Source organism: Ursus americanus, chromosome 26 (assembly GCF_024610735.1).
Source record: "Ursus americanus isolate L20-20 chromosome 26, mUrsAme1.1.p, whole genome shotgun sequence".
In the NCBI taxonomy this organism is placed as follows: domain Eukaryota; kingdom Metazoa; phylum Chordata; class Mammalia; order Carnivora; family Ursidae; genus Ursus; species Ursus americanus.
The window spans coordinates 41,702,063-41,715,183 of NC_142152.1; the positions used below are offsets into that span (position 1 = coordinate 41,702,063).

Consider the following 13,121-nt stretch of genomic DNA (forward strand, 5'->3'; position numbering starts at 1 on the left):
AAATATATGGTATAATGGTGTTATTCTTTGAGTAACCATCCGTGTTTATGCTGGCAGCTACCAGATTGATACTGCTTATTTTCTTGAGAAAGAAAATGTACGTTATCCCAATTCATTCTTATTAATGAATGAAAGGTGGAATGCAGGGACCAATGGTCATGAGGTCTCAATTTGTTAATCATCTGCCCTGTCTTGTACTCCTCAGAATGGTCACCCTCGGCTGATATAGACATTCCACCATAGTCACGAGCTCTGTGGTTGCATCCATGTATTAAAAACACAGAGAACAATGTGGGTAATAGTCAAAATTCTTTCCTTGATTTTGTGGGTTTTTTTTAATAATAATTTTTTATTATGTTATGTTAGTCACCGTACAGTACATCCTTCGTTTTTGGTGTAATGTTCCATGATTCATTATTTGTGTCTAACACCCAGTGTTCCATGTAATAGGTGCCCTCCTTAATACCCATCACCGGCCTATCTGATTTTGTGGTCTTTTAAAAAAAGATTGTAGCTGCTTGATTAATAATGTGATATAAAGTTAAGGATCACAACCATAGCCAGATGGTAAATTTGAGGCTAATATGAAGCATTATGTCAATTAATCTATATAGGAAACATTCTGGTTAATTAATGAAAGATCTTGTCAGTAGGAAGTAATCCTAAAGACAAATGTTGGAGATATTTAAGGCTCTTTTTCAAGTTTTTGCGGTCTCCAAGCATTTATTTTATTGTTATTAGTTAATTGAATTATTCAATAAAAACATGTAGACATTAATGACTATAATGAGACCCAGATGTGACTGCTCATGTATGAATCTGGAACTCTGAGGCAAACGTGTAAATTAATTAGTCTGTCCCCTCTTTTGGGATTGTTTCAGTGAAGAAATGTCTGGAATGTACAAAGATCATATTCTCATAATGATTTTATGGACATAGATTTGTTGTTATTAATGGAATAATGATGGAACTATTAAACAAACACCAATAAATACTAAAGAACAAGAGGGCAGAACATTGTCTTAACTGTTAAAGTTCGTGGTGAGGCAAGAGATATTTGTAATAACCATTGAAAACCGTGATACCCATTAAGAGATAAAGGGGCAAAGTTCTCACCTCTTTGAGGTCACATATACTGATAAGGAAGAGTGAATTTTATTCTTTTTGGTAGTGAAATTGAGTTTCTGCTTTTGTAAGATAAAAATATATACATATTGAAAACATAAATACTGACTACATGACACATGGGGAGCGAGGATCAATCGCAGTTAGGTCTCAGGTTGTTTTTGTTATGATGTGTTAGTCACCGTCGGGTTTTTATATCACTGCTCTACTCTGTCGTCCTCAGGACGGATGCAGTGGAGCTGATTAAGCATTTCCATGGTCGTGAGCTCCTGCTACCTCTATATAAGAAGAGGACAGAGGTTAATGTGAGCAATAGTTAAAATTATTTTCTTGGTTTCCATGTGTTGAAGGGGGCTCCATGCCCAATGTGAAGCCCAATGTGGGGCTCAAACTCATACCCTGAGGTCAAGACCTGAGCCAAGATCGAGAGTCAGACGCTTAACTGACTGAACTCTCAGAGGCACCCCTCCATGTGTTTTTTTAAAAAGAAGGGGGAATGAACCATGAGAGACTATGGACTCTGGGAAACGAACTGAGGGCTTTAGAGGGGAGGGGGGTGTGGGATCGGGATAGGCTGGTGATGGGTAGTAAGGAGGGCACGTATTGCATGGTGCACTGGGTGTTATACACAACTAATGAATCATCGAGCCTTACATCGGAAACCGGGGATGTACTGTATGGTGACTAACATAAAATAATAAAAAATTTTTATAAAAAAATAAAGGCAATTCACTTTATTACTAAAACATGTGAAATACAATTTAAAATGGCAACTGTATCTCAGTGATAAATATGGAATATATGAAACATTGATTAATCCCTGTGTAGAAAAGTGAGGATAATTGATAAAAGAGATGCATTGTTGCGTGAATAATCTATGTACAGATTAGGGATACAAAGGCTCTTCTCGGGCTTTTTATCATAGTGTTCAGAAATTATTATTAATGAATTAATGTTTTAATCAATCAATAAATAGAAATGAATGAAGAAAAAGAAGGACAATATTGGATCGATGATGACCACTGGTGGCGTATGAGTCGTATGTGATGAGTACGTGTCTGGAACTCTGAGGTCCAACGCTAAAGAGATGTGGTCTTTCTCTTCATACATTTATATTCTTTGTTAAAATTGGATCATTGAAATGTCACTGTGGAAATATGTATTTCAAAAAGCTGAATTGTAGAAGCCTTGTCCAATTTAAAAAATATGTAGGAGACAAGAAATACTATTAATATATTTTGAAAACACTGAAGTGTAAAGAGAAATAAATGGTACCTGAACGTAACCTCTTTGGAGGACAAATTATAGACAATATTTATGATCTGGGTCAGTGTGAAGTTCAAAGTAGGTTTGTTTTCTTAAGAGAAAAATGAAATAGACTTCAAATAATGATTGCCTAAATGCCCAACTAAATGAAAGATGTAAATCAAGGATAAATGGAAGAATGTCTCCTTTTTTATCATCTGCTCTGCTCTGTACTCCTCAGAATGGACACACTCCGGCTGATTGTGACATTCTTTCAATGTCATGAGCCCTCTGGTTGCATCTATGTTTTAGGATCATGGAGACGACGTGAGTAACAGTCAAAGTTCTTGGCTTGGCTTGAGCGGTTTGTTTAAGGCTATTTACTGTATTATTCAAAAGTATTCAAAAATACTATTAAAAGGTATTATCAAGGAAGGTAAAATATGCCAATGTTATTTATCAGGTTGATATGAAGCATTATTGTGCTTAACCATTTTATTGATTTTATATTTGTATACTTCATTTTATTTACATATATATATTTATATTATAGATATTTTGTATTATAACTATGTTTTAAAATATTTAATACTTTATGTAATTTAGGTGTTAATATAGTTATACATTCTATTATATACTTACACATTTTATTATATGTGTATGTATAATATATAAATTTTTAATTCATGTATAAAATACGTATTATACAAATAAAGATAAAAAAATCCATATCTAAATCCTGCGCCTATGAAATAAAAAGTGAGGATCAATGACAATTAAATCTCATTTTTTAAAATCACTTGTTCTGCTCTGTCCTCCTCAGAATGGATGCACTGGGGCTGATTTCATACGTTTATAGGCGTGAGCTCTGTGGTTCCCTCCATGTGATTGGAGGATGCAGATTAATGTGAGTAACAGTTGAAGTTCTTTTCTAGGTTAAGTGTTTTTTTAAGGTAATTCACTGTATTATTTAAAAGTACAAAAGGTACTTAAAGAAGGCAGTGCATCTCCATGACAATTATAGGATATGTGAAGATTATATTAATTAATCCACGTGTGGAACACTGAGGATAGTTAATGGAAGAGACACATTGATATGTAATCTACGTACAGATTAGGAATGCAGTAACTCTTTGGCAATTTCATAGTGTTTAGAAATTATTACTCGTGAAGAGGAATGAATGAAGGAAAAGAGGATATTGGATCGATGATGACCACTGGTGGCGTATGAGTCGTGTACGATGAATACGTGTCTGGAACTCTGAGGTCCAACAGAAGAAATCTAGTCCGTTCCCAGTGTTTGAAGGGATGCTCTAGACACATGTCGGGAATATACAAGGGTCTTGTTTTTGGTCTTACAGTTCATACATTTTCATGCTGTTATTATAATTGGATCAATGAGAGAATCTATAAAGAAAGGTGTAAATTGATATGAATCAATGAAGCATTGTCCAATTATAAAAATTTGTGATTATGTAAGAACTACTGTTAACGTCCTGTGAAGACCCTGGGCTTCCATTGGAAGTAGATGGTGCATGACTGTTGCCTGTACGGCTAAGGATGCCGTAGACAGTGTAAGCTGTAGACCATGTTTGGATTCTGGGTCAGTGGTAAAATCAGAGTGGTTTGTTTTCTTAAGAGGAAAACAATATTTATACCAAGTGAGTGATTACCTAAGTGTTTTACTAAATGAAAAGTGAGATGCAACAATCACTGGAGAGAATGTCTCGCTTTTTATCATCTGCTCTGCCTTGCACTCCTCAGAACAGACACACTGGACCCGCTTTAAGGATTCTTCCCTGATCATGATCTTTGGGGCTGCGGTTCTGTTGTAGGAGTCTGGAGACCAGTGTGAGTAATAATCAGAGCTCTTATCTTCATTCTGGTATTTTTGCTTAAGGATATTTGCTGTAATAGTAAAAAGTGTGAAATAGAATCAAAGAATGTGAACAGTATCCTAGTAACAATTATAGGATTAATATGCAGTTTTATTTTGAGTAATACATATATGAGAAATTGATGATAGTTAACGATAGAAGTATTGTGAGAATGATTCTAGTCATATACTCGGGAGCTCAAGGCCTTGTTTTACTTTTAATAATAGAGTTTCACAATTACAATTAGTGAATTAATGAGATAATCGAAAAGCAATATTGCAGTGAATGAAGAGAAAGTGGTCTTCTCTGGATCAATGATAACTGTTAGCGTAGGAGTCACGCACGATCAGTGATACGTATCTGGACCGCTGAGGTCCAACACAGAGGAAATGCGAGGTTTTGTTGCTGTTGTTGTTGTTTTCACGTGCTCTGATCTGTACTCCTCAGAATGAACCCACTTGAGCTGATTTAAGCATCTTCCAAGGTCATGTGCTCTCCAGTTGCATCTATGTTGTTAAGAACATTGGAAAGACCAGTGTGAATAATGTTGGTGTTTGAGCTTAGGTGGTTTGTTTAAGGGCGTTCACTGTATTATTCCAAATATTGAATATACTCAAAGTAGGCAAAATATGCCCGTGTTAAATATCAGACAGCTATGAAATGTTAAGGTGATGAGTCCATAAACGTAAACCTCGAGGTCAGTTTTTGACACAGAGGTAGTCTCTGAAAAAGATTGTAGAGGGAGATATTAAGAGGTCTTCTGTTTATTTATATTAATTTTGTGTATTTGTTAATTTATCAATAAGCAAATGTTTATGAGAATTAAAGAGGCCTGATCATGAGTCAGTGGTGATGAAAGGTGGTGGATGGATCAGGGACAGTGAGGACTGTGTGTCTGGATACCGAGGCCCAACGTGATACCAACATGGTGTATTCTGTTTAAGTCGGTAGACAGGTGTCAGGACTATACCCGATGTAGGTATTGGGTTTATAGATTTAGATTGTTATTGTTAATAGACTAATTATAGGACCATTAAAGAAATATAGATAATAAATAAAGAGGACAAGGCAAAGCATTGTTTAACTCTGAACATTTGTGGACAGGTATGAGATATTATTAGTTCAATCAAAAACACTGAAACTCATTAAGAAATAAAGGGATCAGGAGAGCCATTTGGAAAAACAAAAGAAAAAACGGAGTGTCATCTATTTGACTAAGGATCATATTAACACAGATAATTAAGAGTCGGGTTTTTTTGGTTGTTGTATATCTGTTTCAAGTTTCCTGCTGTTCATTTTGTTAAGATGAAAGTATCTAGACGAGGAATAATTTATAAATTCCTAAATGAGTGGGCAAGAGATGTGGAAATCAAGGAGCAGTGGGAATAAGAATTTGACTTTTTTTTTTTTTTTTTAAATCATCACCTGTGCTTTGTCCTTTTCAGAATGGATACTCTTGAGCTGATTCAAGCAGTATGACTTGGTGGCAGGGAGACCAGTGTGAGTAATAAAAGTCAAAGTTCTCGTCTGGGTTTCAGTGATTTTTTTGTTTCCCCAGGGTATTCAGTGTATTTTTTAAAAGTGCCGTATTTAATAAAGATGGTCACTGGTAGCCCAGTGACAAATATTGAAATGACATGAAACATAAAAATGTAGGATATTTAAAGAAAGAGTATATTGATGTGAAAATAATTCTGTATACAGAATAGGGATTTCAGGGCCGCTTTTTTTTTTTTGATAATTGGGTTTCAGAATAATTAGTGAATTAATCAATTAGTTAATAAGCACTGTAGAAATGAAGAAAACAGGTACAATTTTGGATCGATGAGGACCACTGGTGGCGTATGAGCCGTGCGCACTGAATACGTGTTTGGAACTCTGAGGTCCAACACAGATGGATTCTGGTCCGTTGCCCCTGTTTCAGGTGATCCTTTAAACACATGTCAGGAATATACAAGGATATTCCTTTGGCCTATATGTTCATGTATTTCTATTATTATTATAATTACTTCCATAAAATAATAAGCAAATATATAGAGAAAGATGAACGTAGTGAAACTTTGACCAATTATGAAAATACATGGTTAAGCAAGAAATACTATTACCATATATTAAAAACAAATGCCTATTATGAAAGATACATATGCATCTATTCTTTGACTAAAGATGATGTAGTTATTCATAAGTAGTAGTCAATATTCATGTTTTCTGCCAAGGACAAGATCAATATTTTTATTCACTTAAGAAAAATAAAACGTTCTCCCAAACCACTACCTACCCAAATGACTGACTGATTGAAAGGTGGATACAGGGATAAATGAACATAAGGTCTCAATCTTTTATCCCCTGCTCTGTCTTGTACTCCTTAGAATGGTATGAAGAATATGGAGCACAATGTGATTAATAGTCAAAATTCTTTTCTTGGTTTTGTGGTTTTTCAAAAAGGTTTTCACTGCATTATTAAAAAGTGTGAAATATGATCAATGATCACCAACGATGCTAAAAAGAAAAATGATGTTAATATGAAGCATTATGGTAATTAATCTTTGTAGGAAATTTTGAAAGCATTAAGAGAAGATACTTACTGTCTGTGTAAAGTAATTCTATAGACAGATATCAGAAATATTCAAGGGTCTTGTTTCAAATTTTTCTGACCCCCCTAGGTATTTATTTTATTATTATTAGCAAATTGATGAATTAATAAAAACATGTAGACATGATTAAAGATAATGAGGGACATACCTGAATAAATGATGACAAGTGGTGGCATGCGAATCTTGGATGATAAACACCACAGGTCTGTAACTCTGGATTCCAACACAAAAGAAATCTAGTCCTTTCTCCCCATTTGAAGTGATCCTCTAGACGGATGTCAGGGACATGTGAGGACCACGCACTTGGTCTTCGTGTACATGAATGTTGTAAAGTATTGTTATGCAGAATCAGTAGTAGGAATATAGAGGACAAACTGGTCGTTGCTGGAGGGGAGGGGGTTGAGGGGATGGGCAGATGGGTGTAGGGAGTGGGAGGTACAGGCTTCCAGTGATGGAGTGAGTAAATCATGAGGTAGTATAGCATAGGGAACATAGTCAGTGGTATCGTAATAGTGTTGTAGGTGACAGGTGGTAGCTATAATTGCGGGGAGCACAGCATAACATATGGAGAAGTTGAATCACTATGTTGTACACCTGAAACTAAGATAACATTGTATGCCACTGTACTTCAATAAAAAAAATCAATGGTAGGATAAATAAAAATGTAAATGGATAAATCTAAAGAGGGTAAAATACTTTACTGTTACAATATATAATAAGTAAGTACAATATAATTGGAATGGAACATAAGATGACCAAATGTATATGTCTCGAGTGAGAATGATAGACAGTAATAAGTAATAGGTATTGATTGAGTCCATTAAAACTTTGACATTTAATTTATGAAGAGAAAAACAAATATTACCACTAATAAATGTCCAGGTGACTGTGCAAACAAATAACGAAAACTGTGAATCAATGGAGAGAAAGTCTCCACATTTTAGTCACATTTTCTGCTTAGTATTCTTCAGAATGGATGCTGGAACCGATTTCAGCTTCTGCCTCATTAAAATAGTCATGGTGCCTCTGTATGGAGAGAGGTCAAAGTGAGTAATGGTCAAAGTTGTTGTGTTGGATTGGGTCATTTGTTTAAGGGTATTTATGGTATTATGAGAAATTACCAAATTAGTTTAAAAGTTTACCATAACCTAATGATAAATATGATATGTAACATTATGTTAATTTATAATGTGCAGGATTGAGGTCTGTTAGTGAAAGATACAGTCTATACGGGAAATGATTTTGTGAATCGATGTTAGGGATATTCAAGAAACTGTTCCTGAGTTTTTATGAAGCATGTATTATTATTGTTATTAATGAATTCATAACTTCATCAATACTAATGTAGAAACAAAGAAAAACAGACTCAGTCATGGACCGGTGATTATGACTGGAAGCATAGGAATCAAGGGTGAAGAAAATGTGTCTGAAACTCTGAGGTCTCGTGTGGGACATGATCACTCTATTTCTTCCATTGAAATTGTTTCCATGAAGAGATGTCAGGAATACACAAAGATCATATTCTTGCATTGATTTCATAGACATCGATTAGTTATTGTTAATGAAGTAATGATAGAAGTGTGTAACAAAATATAAATAACTGTACCAGGAAGAAGTAGATGAAACATGGTCCACTTACGAATGTATGTGGTGAGGCAGACGATATCATTAATAATTTTAAAACCATTGATACCCATTAAGAAATTAATGGATCAGGTGGCTAAGGATCATACGGGCACGTGATGAGGAAGAGTGAATTTTATTTTTCTGGGTCAATCTTTAGATTGAGTTTTTTCCTTTTGCTAAGATAAAAAATACGTATTAAGAAAAAAATAATAAATACCTAATTAAGGAAATTCAGAAAGCAAGGCTCAGAGGTGATTAGGTCTCAGTTTTTTTTACCGTCCACTCTACTCTGTACTCCTCAGAAGGATGCACGGGAGCGGATTTAGCGTCTCCGTGGTCAAGAGCTCTGTGCTTGCCTCTATATAGTAGGAGCACAGAAATTAATGTGAGTCACAGTTGAGATTACTTTCTTGGTTCAGTGTTGTTGTATTTTAAGATTATTTGTGAAAAAGTGCAAAATCCATTTAAAGAATGTAACTGTATCTCAGTGGTAAATACGGGATATAGTTAACATTATTTTGATGAATCCATATAAGAAAAACAGGTATTAATGATAAATATATTGATGTGAGAATAATTCTATCTATAGATTACAGACATAAAGACTCTTCTTGAGTTTTTACGAATGATAGCATTGAAAATTGTTATTAGTGAAATAATTCTGTAATCAATAAACCCATAGAAATGAATGAAGAGAAAGAGGAACAATATTGGATCGATGATGACCACTGATGGCGTATGAGTCGTATATGATGAGTACGTGTCTGGAACTCTGAGGTCCAACATGAAGGAAATTTAATTCATTACATCTATTTGAACTGACTCTTTAAACTATACATTAGGAATGCCCCCAAAGAAATCATATTATTATAATTTGGAATGGACAATAAATGGACCATTTTGTCAGGTGTGTTTTGTCTGATGAAAGGATGGTAATAGAACAGTATAAGTAACAGTTACTGCTTTCAGTTTCAAGTTTAACATTTGATTTATTAAGAAATTTATATTAACCTAATAAATACTTGAAAGACTTCATAAATGGATGGTAGAAGCTATGGACCAATGGATAGATGTCTTAATTTTTTATCATCTGCTCTGCTTTTGCTCTCAGAATGGACACACTTGAGCTTATTTAAGGATTCATCTACAGTTGTCATCTTTATATTTGCATCTACATGTTGGGAGCATGGAGAGCAATGTGAGTAATAGTCAAAATTCTTGTCCTGTTTGAGTGATTCAGAGAAGGCCAACCATGCCAATGTTTAATATCAGATTAATATGGGGCATTAAAATAATTAATTCATAAAGAAACACTAAGTTCAGTTAAATGAAAATGATTTAGTCTGTTTATATATGATATTATGGATGAATGTTAGGGATAGTGAAGGATCTTATTTCTTGGTGTGATTTGTGTGTATTTCTTCATTAATGAGTAGTCAATAAAGAAATGTCGATGAGAATGTGCAGAAAGACAGCCAATCCTGGACCAGTGATGATGATTGGTGGTCCATAAGTCATGGATGATAAGTAATATGAGTGTGGGACTCTGAGGGCCAATGCAAAAGGAATCTAGTCTAGTCCCGATATTGTAAGTCATTCTGTAGGCAGATTTCAGGATTGTACAGTGATTTTTTCCTTGGTCTTTATGTTCATGAATTTTAAAAATATAATTAGGAAAGAACCAATGGCAGAATAAATTAGCAAATGTATAAATGAATAAAGATGAAGAGGGTGAAGCATTGTTCATTACTAAAATATATAGTCAGGAAAATGAATATTAATATCCATTGGAATGGATAATAAATGGACCAAGTGTATTACATCTTTGGGTAAGGGTGACACTGATGGTGATAAGTAGTAGTCAGTGTCACCCCGAGTCAGTTGCAAGTTTGATGTTTATTGTATTGAAAGAAAGATAAATAAATTTTACTATAAATTAATAAAAACCTAGGTGATTATGTACATGAAGTATGGAAATTATAGATCAGTAGAAAGAATGTGTCAACCTTTTTATCATCTTTTCTGCTTGACGCTCTTCAGAAACAAAAAGCTAACTTAAGTATTCTTCTGCCATCAAATTGTCACATTATCTCTGTTTTCAGAAAGACACCTAGGTAGAGTAATAGCCACAGTTCTTGTCTTGGTTTTGGTCATTTGTGTGAGGCATTCACTGTATTAAAGTATTAAGTCTAATTTAAAAAGTTATCTATGGCCCATTGATTAATGTGATATGAAATATGGATTAATAATGTGCAATGTTGAAGTCACTTAATGAAAAAAATACAGTATGTTGAGAAAGATTTCTATCGATAGATGTTAGGGATGGGATTCAGGGATCTTGTTCTTGTGTTTTCATGAATCATGTATATTTTATTATTATCAATGAATTAATGATTTGATACAAATTTAGAAATGAATGAAGAAAAAGGGGGCCTCTCATGGCCCATTGATGATGAGTGGTGGCTTATGAATCAGGGACAGTGAATAAAATGTATCTGGAATTCTGAAGTCCAACAAAAACCATATCTCTTCTATTGGAAATGATCTGGTAAACAGAAGTCAGATGCACGAATGTCATGTTCTTGTTTTAGATTCACAGGTTTTGGTTTACTATTTATGGATCACTGACAGAATAATTAAATAAAAATACATAGATCAAAAAGAAGAGGATAAAGCATTGTCCAACTGTGAACTTATGTGATAAGGCAGAAAATATTATCAGTAGAAATTGAAAACACCTATATCCATTAAGGCATAAATGGAACAAGAATTTTACCTCTTTAGTTTAGGGTCATATAGACACTGATATGTGAATGTCAAGTTTGGTTGTACAGGATCAGTTCCAAAACAGGTTCTTCTTTTGTTAAGAGCAAAATATATATATGTTATGAAAAATGAATAAATACCTTAGTAATTGAGTAAATAGAATGTAGAAAACAAGGATCATAGAGGATATGGTCTCAATGTGTAGAAGATCACTTGCTTTGTTTTCTATTTAGAATGGACACAGTTAAGATGATTTGAGCATCTTCCATCATCACGAGTTCTGTGATGCAAATCTCTATTAGGAGGACAAAGATCATGTGAGTAATAGTCAGATTTCTTGTCTTGGTTTGTGTGGTTTGTGTAAGGGTATTTAGTGCATTATTAAAATTGTGAAATACAATCAAAGTTGGCCAACTGTGATAACAATGGGATTGATAGGAAGTATTATTTATAATGCAGCTACAAAATTTGAGGAGAACATATGAAACAGATACACTGATGTTAGAATGATTCTATACACAGATTAGGGATATCCAGCCTCCTGTTGGGTTTTTCCATAGGGTGAAATCATAACATTTAAAATTATTAATAAATTAATAAACAATGAAGAAATAGATGATAGAAAAGAGGGCCAATCCTGGACAAGTGATGATGACAGATGGCATATGAGTCATATGCAATGAATACTATGTGTCTGGAACTTTGAGTCCTAACACTACAGAATCTAGTCTATTCCCCTTATTTGAAATGATCTCAGAGACAGATTTCAGAAATACAGAATGAATTTGTGTTTGTTGTTTGTGTGTGTAATTTCATTCTATAGTTATAATGGGATCAGTGGAAGAATCAGTAGACAAATACATAAAGAAGAATAGGGTTCCACATTGTACAATTATAAAAATACGTGATGAGACAAAAATACTTTAATATAAATTGAGAACACTGAAATTTAAAGAGAAATAAGTGGTACATGACTCTTTCCTTTTTTAGCTAATGGTGATATAGATAGTATAAGTTGCAGAAAATGTTTGTTTTCGGTCAGTCTCAAGTTCAAAGTTGGTCGTTTTCTTATGAGAAAAGAAAACAAATATACTCTAAATAATGATTGCCAAAATGACTAACCAAACGATGGTAAGAAAGCAAGGTACAATGGAGACAATTTCTCAATTTCATAATCATCTGCTCTGATGCTCTATATTCCTTAGAATGGTCACTCTTGACCTGATTTAAGGATTCGTCCAAGATCACGAACTGTATGGCTGCATCTTTGTGTTGGAGCATGGAGAACAATGTGAGTAATCATCAAAGTTCTTGACTTAGTTTGAGTGGTTTTTAAAGAAAATTATTCACTGCATTATTAAAAAGAATATAATCAAAGAAGACCAACCACACTGATATTTAATATCGGATTGATATGAAGCATTACATTGTTTAATCCATGAATGAAACACTGAGTTCAGTTAAATGAAAGAGATTTAGTCTGGATGTGAATGATTCTATAGGTGGATGTTCTGGGATATTCAAGGACCTTATTCTTGTGTTTTTGTGATTTATGTGACTTCCTTGTTAATTAATTAATAAACAAATATAGATGAGAATGAAGCTGGGCAATCATGGTCCACTGATGATAACTGGTGGCTTTTGAATCATATGGAATGAATACCTCATTTCTAGAACCCTGAGGTCCAACACAAAAAGACTAATCCACTCATCATATTTTAAGACTGTAGATAGATTTCAGCATTCTACAGTCATCTTTTTCCTGGTCTTTGTGTTCATGAATTTTAAAAATATGATTATAAAAGAATCAATGGCAAGAATAAATTTGCAAATGTATAAATGAATAAAGATGAAGAGGGTAAAGCATTGTTCATTACTAAAATATATA

The 13,121-nt window shown here is 34.0% G+C and overlaps 11 non-coding genes across 11 annotated transcripts; all 11 read left to right on the forward strand.

The window, feature by feature from the left end:
* Nucleotides 1-2,130: 2,130 nt before the first annotated feature.
* On the forward strand, nt 2,131-2,202 carry LOC123778223 (small nucleolar RNA SNORD113/SNORD114 family). The gene has a single exon (XR_006775852.1). It is a non-coding gene; the product is annotated as a small nucleolar RNA SNORD113/SNORD114 family (small nucleolar RNA).
* Nucleotides 2,203-3,570: 1,368 nt separating this feature from the next.
* LOC123778214 (small nucleolar RNA SNORD113/SNORD114 family) lies at nt 3,571-3,642 on the forward strand. The gene has a single exon (XR_006775844.1). It is a non-coding gene; the product is annotated as a small nucleolar RNA SNORD113/SNORD114 family (small nucleolar RNA).
* Nucleotides 3,643-4,554: 912 nt separating this feature from the next.
* LOC123778262 (small nucleolar RNA SNORD113/SNORD114 family) lies at nt 4,555-4,626 on the forward strand. The gene has a single exon (XR_006775885.1). It is a non-coding gene; the product is annotated as a small nucleolar RNA SNORD113/SNORD114 family (small nucleolar RNA).
* A 1,438-nt stretch (nt 4,627-6,064) lies between these two features.
* Nucleotides 6,065-6,136, forward strand: LOC123778237 (small nucleolar RNA SNORD113/SNORD114 family). The gene has a single exon (XR_006775862.2). It is a non-coding gene; the product is annotated as a small nucleolar RNA SNORD113/SNORD114 family (small nucleolar RNA).
* An 854-nt stretch (nt 6,137-6,990) lies between these two features.
* Nucleotides 6,991-7,065, forward strand: LOC123778260 (small nucleolar RNA SNORD113/SNORD114 family). The gene has a single exon (XR_006775883.1). It is a non-coding gene; the product is annotated as a small nucleolar RNA SNORD113/SNORD114 family (small nucleolar RNA).
* Nucleotides 7,066-8,214: 1,149 nt separating this feature from the next.
* On the forward strand, nt 8,215-8,286 carry LOC123778202 (small nucleolar RNA SNORD113/SNORD114 family). The gene has a single exon (XR_006775836.1). It is a non-coding gene; the product is annotated as a small nucleolar RNA SNORD113/SNORD114 family (small nucleolar RNA).
* An 892-nt stretch (nt 8,287-9,178) lies between these two features.
* Nucleotides 9,179-9,250, forward strand: LOC123778224 (small nucleolar RNA SNORD113/SNORD114 family). Its single transcript, XR_006775853.2, has one exon. It is a non-coding gene; the product is annotated as a small nucleolar RNA SNORD113/SNORD114 family (small nucleolar RNA).
* Nucleotides 9,251-9,949: 699 nt separating this feature from the next.
* On the forward strand, nt 9,950-10,024 carry LOC123778250 (small nucleolar RNA SNORD113/SNORD114 family). Its single transcript, XR_006775874.1, has one exon. It is a non-coding gene; the product is annotated as a small nucleolar RNA SNORD113/SNORD114 family (small nucleolar RNA).
* Nucleotides 10,025-10,906: 882 nt separating this feature from the next.
* On the forward strand, nt 10,907-10,981 carry LOC123778240 (small nucleolar RNA SNORD113/SNORD114 family). The gene has a single exon (XR_006775865.2). It is a non-coding gene; the product is annotated as a small nucleolar RNA SNORD113/SNORD114 family (small nucleolar RNA).
* Nucleotides 10,982-11,871: 890 nt separating this feature from the next.
* LOC123778246 (small nucleolar RNA SNORD113/SNORD114 family) lies at nt 11,872-11,945 on the forward strand. The gene has a single exon (XR_006775871.1). It is a non-coding gene; the product is annotated as a small nucleolar RNA SNORD113/SNORD114 family (small nucleolar RNA).
* A 902-nt stretch (nt 11,946-12,847) lies between these two features.
* On the forward strand, nt 12,848-12,922 carry LOC123778242 (small nucleolar RNA SNORD113/SNORD114 family). The gene has a single exon (XR_006775867.1). It is a non-coding gene; the product is annotated as a small nucleolar RNA SNORD113/SNORD114 family (small nucleolar RNA).
* The last annotated feature ends 199 nt before the right edge of the window (nt 12,923-13,121 follow it).